Source organism: Rhinolophus sinicus, chromosome 1, assembly GCF_057876585.1.
Source record: "Rhinolophus sinicus isolate RSI-liver-muscle chromosome 1, RSI-T2T, whole genome shotgun sequence".
NCBI lineage: Eukaryota > Metazoa > Chordata > Mammalia > Chiroptera > Rhinolophidae > Rhinolophus > Rhinolophus sinicus.
In genome coordinates, this window is record NC_142501.1 from 47,810,300 (window position 1) to 47,821,268 (window position 10,969).

The window sequence follows — 10,969 nt, forward strand, 5'->3', positions numbered from 1 at the left end:
ATGTATTAATCTTTGTTAGTCTCACTAACTTTTCATGTTCATGAAATACCTTGCTTTTTATTCTTATGTGCAATATAAAATATAAGCTATGTGTGTATGTGCTACAGTGCTAGTGAGGAGGATGAATGGAGAGGGAGAAAGGGCTGATTCTTTATAAAAATGTACACTAATGCAAGGAAATTAAATAACCACGGTTTGGACTAGGGATTTGATGTTATGGACTCATAAGGCTTCAATGTTGGTTGTCAGTTGGTGCTTCAGCCTGGAGATATGGAATAAATACATGGACCTTAATAATATTTTATCATGACTTATTTGATGTTACATTGAAAGGTCTTTGAACCATGACAAATGTCCTATGATCTGTCCCAAGACATTTTGTCATCAGAATTTTTCAGGAGTATAATCAAGATCAGTGAACATGGAGAAACACACATTTTGACTAATATATTTTTCATGTCATATGCATCGAATTTAGAAAGTTTTAGGTCTGTACATACTTGGTTTGTGGCTTGGAAACATTTAAAACAATTTACAAAGGAGTCCACATCATATAGCTAGGATTAAAAATATCTTGCATTGAGAGACCTTTCTCTGCTTGTTTGGGAACCCATTGTCCAATCTTTTATATTATTATACATTCAAATAATAGTAGGCTTCTAAGTCAGACATCAATCAAATGGTTATAGTTTTGATTTTTATGGATGATTTCAGTTTTGGAAAGGCCATTTATTCCACCCTCACTGCATGCATATCTGACATATACGCACTCTTGGAAAGTGGAATATCCAGGGCATATGAGCTCCTTGGCAGAGGGGGCTGGCACGGGCACAGGTTGTTCACTGCTGGGAATATTTAACCTGAAAATATATGAGGCAGAGGCAAGGACATTGCTGTGCTTCATGTTTTAATGCACTGATTTTTTTGGCTTTGGTTTTTGTGACTAAATTTAAATGTGGGAGGATCTTGTGGGTGTGTATATTCTACATGAGAAAAAAAAGTTGTTTGACAATGCTATGAGATTTTTATTTCTTCAATCAGGTACATGGCAATTCATATGGTCTCAAGCCACAAACATTACCTCATAAATGGCACCATGGAAATGTGTCAACAAAATTCAACCTACTCAAATCAGGTCTTAGAATAACAGCTGCTGGTGCTCTGGCTCTGGAAGCAGGTGTGAGACCACCTACAGTACCAGCTCAGAAAGCATCCTGTCAATATGAAACCAGCCTGCGCTTCCCCCAAGGTGCCAAATAATGCAGCAGATAGGACAGCAACACGGAGATAAAAAGTTAATATGATTTACTTTTTGCAAGCATTTGGGTTAGTGCCAGAGAAACAAATTAATTATAAAATAACTGCTTAAACCAAAGCATTCAGCCTGCAGCTAATATACCCAGGGCTTGTTTCTGAACATTTACGTTTTTCTGTTTGTGGCTTAGCAGGCTATGAAAATCCCCATGGATGGAGGTAGGGAGGAGACAGGGTTGGTTTAATCCATTGTAGGACAGCACTTTGCATCTGTTTTTACAAGAAAGAACATGTAATATAAACTATGTGTGTGTGCTTATGCAGGGGGCAGGGTGGGTGGGACTGATTAAGAGTGGAAAACTGAGAGGGCCCATCAAACATGGAGGGAGCTCCTCAGTCAGGGAGGTCCAAGGTTTTATTGCCTGAGAACTATATAACCCACTGCCAAAGGGGAAATGGGTTCCACCCTACCTGCTCAAATGAAAGCTACAAAAGCGAAGGGCAAGTGGAGAAATCATTAGGAAATCCTTGCCTAAAACATAGAACCAGCAGGAGAGCTCCCTGCTATCTTTCCTGGGATGGCCTCCCACACTTGCAGTTCTGAGAGACAGGAGACATCATGTCCTCAGTGCTGGAAAAGACATTTTCTAAACTCTTGTAAAAATCTTGAAAATTTGGCTTGTGTTTGCTTCCACCCAGATCTATGTGGAAGATTTTTTCTTTTTCTTTTCTTTTTTCTTTTTTTAAATCACTGCATGCTTTCAATAGCAATTTATCTTGAAGCTCTGGTTAATTTTACAGTATATTAAAAGTCTAAGGTTTTATGGTACAACTAAACGTGGGCCAGGATTAAGTGTTGGAGAAAGGAGCAAGCTGGCTGACTATACTGCAGGAAGTTAGAGGAAGAAGGGAGGCAAGAAAATATTCTGCTTTTATGAATTTCATCTTGATTTGAAGGGTGTCTGGATCTGAGAGGCCACATGTACTCTGAGGAAGGTTGTCTATGACAACTAATAGCATAGTGTGTGGTGGTCTAGGAGTGTTTTTATTACGCTATTCTAAGGCATTTTTCACCCACTGCAGTTTATTTTCCGTGAAATTGATATCTCTGAATAAAATGCAATAGTTCAGTACCAAGGCAGCAACAATTACACTGATTAAAATTGAATCCCATTACATTTATTCTCATTGGAAATCCAGCATCCTTTGATAAAGGAGGGCAAAACAAGCAAGGTATCACTGTGTCATTCTTAGTTCAGCCTCAGCTCTTGTATTTGGTCTGCCTGGGACCAGGTATAAAATAGATGATTGCAATAAAAAAATAGAAATCTAAAGAGATCTTCTAAGACTCTTCCCCTGCACAGGAATGATTTTGAAATGGCCCAGTTAAAAGAAAAAAAAAAAATCCTGTATAAGTGCTGGACAGGCCTATTCATCAGGTACTTATTTATTTTTTTAGTTAATAAACTTTAATTTCTTAGAGCAGTTTTAAATTCACAGTAAAACTGAGCAGAAAGGTCAGAGATTTCCCATATACCCCCAGCCCCCACACATGTACAGCCTCCCCCATTATCAGCATCCCCCATCAGAGTGGTACGTTTGGTAGAATGATTGAACCTACACTGACACATCATTATCACTCAAAGTCCAGACTTTATGTTAGGGTGTATTCTTGGTGTTGTATATTCTATGGGTCTGGGCAAATGTATAATGACATATATCTACCATACAAAATGGTTTCACTGCCTTAAAATCCCCTGTGTTCTGCCTTTTCACCCCCCTCTCTCCCTTACCCCCTGGCAACCATTGATCTTTTTATTGTCTCCATAGTTCTGCCTTTTCCATAATGTCATATAATTGGAATCATACAGTATGTAGTCTTTTCAGATTGCCTTATTTCACTTAGTAACATGCATTTAAGGTTTCTCCATGCCATTTCATAACTTGATAGCCCATTTCTTTTTAGTGCTGAACAATATTCCATTGTCTGGATACAGGTATTTGATTTCAAGTTAAGGATTATGCTGAAATGGAAGAAACAGAAATGTGGTTTGTGCATTATGGAGCAGAAAATGGACTTAAATAAACAGCTATCTGCACCAATGAAAGTCAAATGAATGAGGCCACACCATTTTTCTTGGGAGAACAGAATTGGGTTTTCCATTACAGAGTGTGCCCACCATTTTGGGAGTTTCCTCATTGTCACCAGGCAATCCCATTTGTCTGAGTTCTCTAAGTGTTTGGACTATACAAAGCAGAGCTTCTGTTCAATCACAGCTCACTCGATTCTTTGTACTGCTGAATTGGACTTTTCAGTGGAGAGAGAGCTTCCCATGGAAAGATAATTTCTAGGAGTGAGGCCCCATCCCATGAAAAATTTCAATGTCATTAATGTGTTACCATACTCTAGAGTCCTGGGTACTGTTTTGCTGTAAGGAACAGTTCTAGACTGGTAAATTTTAGTTTTTTTGCTTTTGTTGATAAACTTACATGAAATCTTTTCTTCTTTACCTTTGGTAGTGATAAGAAAAGAAGTTTCACATAAAAGGCAAAATAGGCACAGAAGAGATGCTTAAAGTTAGTTGGAGAATGTTCAGTTTTCGGGCTATTAAAAGAATCAATTAATTATATAACCCTGGTGTGTAATAAAGCAGATTAAGGAGATGATTACCACTTTCCCAATCCTGTTGGATTTAGGACAGTTGGCTTTGAACGTTTTCTAATTTGATGCTGAATGTCACAAGGAGACACATGGGTTTCGCAGTTTGTTAATGATGTGTTGTTAGCTTTTAGCTGAGTACTGACATGGAAGAGATGGTGCTGCTGACTCGATGCAATAAACATTTGAATCATCCTGACAGAGACTCTTTTCACAGTGAAGGGCACCACCTGCCAGAGGGATTGCCAAAGATTGATTTAGAGTCCCGAAAGCATCAGCACCCATCAATGCCAGATTCCCTCATATTGCCTGCTACCTTTATAATGCCAGAATGGGCAGCATCTTGTCCTGTCCCATGATGCTCAGTGCTGGAATGCTTTTCCCCTGATGTCTCACTCCACGTTCCCGTTCCAAATTCTCAGCCCTTCAATTCTTCTGTTTTGAACAGAAAAATAAATTTTATTCCAAAGTTGATTTCTGTTAAGCATTATAAACAGGGAATGTAGAAATTCCAAAACTAGCCCGTGAAAAATTATTATCTGTCTAAACATGAACAGTATCAAGTAAACAACCACATTAAATTAAATTAAGCGTTTGCATATGTTAGTCAGTGAGTTAGGTACTGAGGATATATAGATGAATAAGACAAAGCTCCAAAGCTTGAGGAATTGGCAGTGAGAGTGGTAGAAATCCATGTAAGCAAATGCTTATAGTATAGCCTGATATGAGCAACAATATAAATAGCAACACCAGAGTCATTATCTTTGTGGGGGGACTAATGTGTATGTCCTGGAAGGCTCCATTTAATTCATTAAATGGACAAAAAGAGGTGGGGGGGCATTCTAGGCAGAAAGAATTTCCTGTCCAAGGCATAGGAGTACACATGTCATAGTAATTCGATATTTTTTATTGCTGGAAAGCGAAGATGGGAGGGTGAGGGTAGGACACTGAGTGGCTGGAGGTCCAGGTAAAAGCCACATCTAGAAACAGTTTTTATGTCATTAAGGAACTTGTATTTGTCTTACAGATAATGGGGAGGCATTAAACAATTTAATCAGCAGAGTGACTCGGTTCCTTTATATAATAGAGAGGTATTTGTGACCATCATAGAAGGTGATTTGGCAGGGGACAAGATTGGACAGGAGACCAGTTAGGAAGCTATCACCCATATTTCAGGTGAGAGATGGTAGCTTCCATAATGAAGAATATTGAAGACGTGATGAAACAGAGAGGACAGAGTTAGATGGAAAATGGACAGGACTTAAAGGTATGGTTAAATGTGGGCCATGAGGGAAGAACCTGGATGACTCCCAGCTTTCTGTCGTGGGGAACTAGTCATTGCCACACTGGAGCCACAAATGAGGTGGAACATTCATGGGGACAAGCAGGATTTGTGAATTGTGTGGTGGGGTGGTCATTGGGGTGGCACTGAGATAAAGAATTCAGGGCTGGGCACTCTGCGTTTGGGATATCTGTGGAACAGCAGGTGGGGGAGTCCAGTAGATAGGAGGATGTAAGCATCTGGGATGGATGGTCAGGTTGGCGTACTTACTAGGGACTCTCAGCTCTAAGTGTTTAATTCTTTGGAAAAAAAGACACTAAAACTTAAATATTTAATACTACTTGTCAGGAGTTCAGCTTGGCAGGGCTCTTATTCCTAAGATACCTGTTATTCCAAATGACACCAGAAATTTTCATTCTAGTTTTTATTTTCAGTGCTTATGGATAAAACAAACATCTGCTCCTAGTCTTGTTTTTTTACCTTTTTTTTCTTGTGGTGGAGCATATTGACAGGACCTACTTTGAATCAAGCAGAAATATGCCCAGGCCTCCCACCCCACCCCCCCATCTAATATTCCAACTTCGTCTTATGCCTTTTTCTCTCTCTTTCATTATGCTCTAGTTACCACAATAAATGTAAAACCAGTCCTGTGTTGCCTAACAACCCTCATGGCCCTCACTACAGTAAATGCTTTTTAGCTCCATTTTAAAGATGAGCTGAGATGAGGTAAGTGAACTGTCCATTGTCAAACATAGCTGGAATTTGCAAAGCTGGAATTTGAATCTGACTATTTTCAATGCCTATATTCTTGAAGGCTAACACTGACCTATATTTGTCAAAAAACCACTTTAAACTCTTTAGTAGAATTATAGGTAAATCTCTTTTAAACCTTAATTTTGGGATACATGACAGATTATGAACATAAATTTTAGAAACAAAGCTTCAGAACCCTGGGTGGAAAATAAAGGCAACTATGTTTTAGACCTTAGAGTTGAGAAAAATGTTCAGCATCATTAATGATCAAGTCAATGCAAATCAAGAGCTCACTTGGCAACAATTTCAGACTTAATTGGCAAAAAAAATTAAAATCTAACAATACCAAGTGTCAGCAAAGAGTGGATCAAACACGTGCTGGTGGGAGTGTACTTAGTGTAACTACTTTGGAAAACAGTTTTCTATTATCTCTTAAAGTTGAACATTCTCTTTTTCGGAGTCCCAGTGATTCCATTTCTAGGTTAATGAAAAAGAATGAAGGTCTATAGAGCCCCAACTGTTCCTTTGCAGGCCCTGAGAAAACTCAGAGTCCAGCTTGAAAACCATTGAATTGGATGATCTCTTGATAGTCAGCAACCTTAACATTAACTGATAGGACCTTGATGAAAACTGTGGCGGTATTTTGTTTTCTAGTAGCTTTATGTATTACTGTCACATAATAAACTGTGCATATTTAAAGTGTACAATGTGATGAGTTTTGACATATGTGTGCACCTATGACAGCATCACTTATCAAGACAATGGACATATTCATCATCATCACCACTTTCCTTGTGACCCTCCCCATCCTTTGTCATATTTCCAGACAACCACTGACCTATTTTTGCCAGCATAGGGTAGTTTGCATTTTCTAGAGTTTTATATAAATGGGTTAATAGAGTGCATACTTTTTATGTCTGATTTCTTTCACTCGGCATAATTATTTCAGACTCATCCATGGAACATCTATCAGTAGTTCCTTCCTTTTTATTGCTAAGTATTCCATTGTATGGATATACCAGTTTGTGCATCCATTCATCTGTTGGTGGACACTTTGGATGTTTCTAGTTTTTGACTATTAAAATAAATCTGCTATAAACATTCATGCACATTTTTTTTTTGTATGGGCATATGCTTTGTTTTCTCTTGGGTAAACACCTAGGAGTGGAATGGATATGTAATATGGTTGCTGTATGGTTATGGAATATGGTTGGTGTGTGGTTATGTAATATGGTTGGGGTATGTTAACTTTCTATGAAGCTGCCAATTGTTTTCCAAAGCGATTGTATAATTTTGCATTCCTACTGGGAATGTATGAGAGTTCCAGTTCCTCCATGTCCTTTAAGCACTTGCTATGATCAGACTTGTTAATTTTAATCATTCTGCCAGCTGTGTAGTGCTATTTCATTGCGGTTTTGCATTTCCCCTATTACTAATGATGTAGAACATCTTTTCATGAGCTTATTTGTCACATATAAAACTCTGGCGAAGTGTCTGCTCAAATAATGCCTGTTTTAAAAAATTGGGTTGCTTTGTTATTATTGAGTTTTGAAAGTTATTTATGTATTCTGGGTAAAATCCTTTGTCAGATATGTGATTTGCAAATACATTTTTCTCAGACTGTGGCTTGTCTTTTCATTCTCTTAACAGCATCTTTAAAAGAGCAGACTTTTTTAATTTTGATGAAGTTGAACTTGTCACTTTTTTTATACAGAGGCTTTTCGTATTATATCTAATGTATGTATTTAGTGCTATAAATTTCCCTATAAATCCTGCTTCAGTGGCATCCTGCAATATTGGTATGTCCTCATTTTCATTTAGTTGGCAATACTTTCTAATTTTCCTTTGGATTTCTTCTTTGACCCATGGGTTATTTAGAAGTGTATTATCTAATTTCCTAATATTTAGGAGTTTTCCATGTAATTTTGCGTTATTGATTTCTAATTTAATTCCATTATGGTCAGAACATACTTTGTATGAATTAAAACCTCTTAATTTATTGAGACTTGTTTTATGGCCCAGAATATGATCTATCTTGGAAAATTTTCCTGTGCACTTGAAAGGAATGTGTGTTCTGCTGTTGTTGGGTGGTGTGCTCAATAAAGATCAATTAGGTCAAGTTGTTGATAGTGTTATTAAGTCTTCTATAACATTATTGATTATGTGTCTACTTGTTTTTTTTCAATTATTGAGAGATGTGTATTGAAATCTCTCTAATCATGAATCTATTTCTCCCTGGACTTCCATCAGTTTTTGTTTCATGCTGTAGGTCTGTTATTAGGTCTTTAAATGTGTATATACCTCTTAATTAATTGAGGCCTTTATTATTATAAAGCAACTGCTTTATTCCTAGTAATGTTCTTTGCTCTAAAATCTGCTCTCTTTTGAATTTAGCATTTTCTAGTCCTTTATTTTTAACCTGTATGTGTCTTTATACTTAAAGTACATTTCTTGTAGGAGCAAACAATTAGGTCTTGTTTTTTTTTTTTTTCAAATTGAATCTGACAGTTTCTGCCCTTTAATTGGAACATGTAGACCATTTGCATTTAATGTGATTATTAATATGATTAGGTTTAAATCTGTCTTCTTGTTATTTGTCTCATCTGTTCTTTGTTCCTTTTGTCCTCCTTTTCTGCCTTTCGAATTAACTAAATATTTTTTAAGGTTCTCATTTTATCTCATTTGCTGGCTCATTAACTAGAACTCTGTTTTATTATTTCAGCGGTTGTTTTTGGATTCACAGTATACATCTTTATCTTACCACAGTCCATTTTCAAGTGTTATTCAACCACTTTACGAATTACAGAACGTTTTAATAGTGTACTTCCATTTATCACTTTCCAATCTTTGTGCTATTATTGGCATGCATTTTACTTTTACATATGTTACATTGTTTTTATTTTTGCTTAACCATCAATCACCTTTTTAAAAGATTTAAATAATAAGAAAAACATGTTACGTATTTACCATGTAGCGACCATTCCCAGTGCTCTTCATTCCTTTATATAGATGTACATTTCCATCTGTTCAGTTTCTTTATGCCAGAAAGACTTCCTTTAACATTTCTTGTAGTGTAGGTTGCAGGTAACATATTCATTCAACTTCTATATGTCTGAAAAAGTGTTTGTTTCATCTTTGTTTTTAAAAGGCATTTTTACAGAATTCCAAATGGACTTTTTTTCCCTTTCAGTACTTTTAAGATGTTGCTGCACTCTTCTCACTTGCACGAATTCTGATGAGAAATTGGCTGTCATCCTTACCTTTGTTCCTTTTTATGTAACTTATCCTTTTTTCTGCTTTTGAGATTTTTCTCTTTACTGGTGTTCAGCTGTGAAACAGGCTGGGACCTTAGTGTACTGGCCACTTTGGGTAAAGGAACCTGGGACTAGGTCTATATGTTAGGATATGAGCTGTAGAATCCAGACCAGCCTGGAAAGTGGCTGGTCAACCTACCCCCAGAAGGGCAGGAGCCTCAAGTCAGGAGTCTCGTGGTACAGGGTGGGCCATATGCCCAAGGGTATGGGCACACTGATTCTAGACATCTCAATGTTTCCGGCATCATGACTCATTTCAAAACTCTAGTTGATGACTGAAGCATAGACTAGGAAGTGGGTGTGACTGAAACTAATAGGGAGGCATCAGAGATCCCACTGGAAGGGCTGGGAAATGGCAAATGAATAACCTAAAATAAGTAAGAATATAGAAAAATAATGGAAGTGATAAAGGGGAGTTGAAGATCTAATTCCTGGCTTTAACATGAAAAGAAAACATGGAGATCTTTGTGCATGCACGCATGCGTGCGTATGTGTTAGATTTGCGTAGTAGAATTCCATTACATTTTTAAAGTTGCCCTTTCCAAATGGGCAAAGAGTCAGAAGAACTGTGTACATGGTAACTAACATAAAATATTTTTGGAAGATATGTTTTAATATCACAGACAAGAGTATCAGGGAGTAAAAATACCAAAAAAATAAACAACTCAAACAAACAAATAAAGAAAACCAAAATCCTTTACTTTCCCATTTAGTCAATTAAAAAATTCTTTTAACATTTCACATTTGATATAATATTGTTTTAACTTCCTATTGTTTTCCTCTTGCTCTGTATGGACAAGTTCCTGCTGCTTATAGCGATTTTTGCAAACAGGGAACTCCTTTAAAAAGCTTTCATTTAATCTGGTTGAATAAATTACTAGTCATCTTTACGCAGGGACAAGTCCAAAGTCACCACATGAAGGATAATTCATAGTAGTTGTTTTAGCAACAACTTTCTCATTTTCTTGCCAAACTAGTCAGCAGTCTGGCAGTTTGGTTTTTGCAATGAATCAGAATTATGTGCCAGGCCATTTGCACCATCTGCTACAGGACTGTCACAGGAGAGAGACTGTGGACACCTGGTGGGTTGACGTTGAAATGTCAGCTTGAGGGCGAACACCAGCTCCAGTGATGAAAGGCCAAGAAAAGCCTCGAAAAAGCCTGGGAGGAAAAGAAGCTGCTGGTAGCAACAAAAGAGGCACACCTGTTTCTGAACTGGAAAGAATGTGTGTATGTATGTATGAGTGTGATGTATCATGTATGGATATATTTTCAGCATCAGTGACTTTTCAGAATCTGAATGACAGGATGAGATTACATTCTTTGGAAAGGTAAAAGACCATCAGGTAATATTACACATGTAAGTTCTGGTAAGGACAATTGATACTGTCTGTGGAAAGAAATGTAAAACATGCAATATTTATGTTGTCTATGGGTTACTTGGCATGAAAATTTTCCAACTGCATTCTCTGGGAATAAAGCTGTAACCATGGGCTCAGAAAAGCTCTTTGCATATGTTATCGAATACACATATTTTTTGTTTTTGTTAAGCATCTATTCAATATCCCTCCAATTTTTAAGATCATTGAAACATCCAGTAGTTGAAACCAACTGAGGTGTGCTTAAGGATATGGGTTTTGAGTAACACAAAACACCTGGTCCCGATGGGCGAGGACTTGTGAACCATTTCCCAGTTGCAGACTCTTG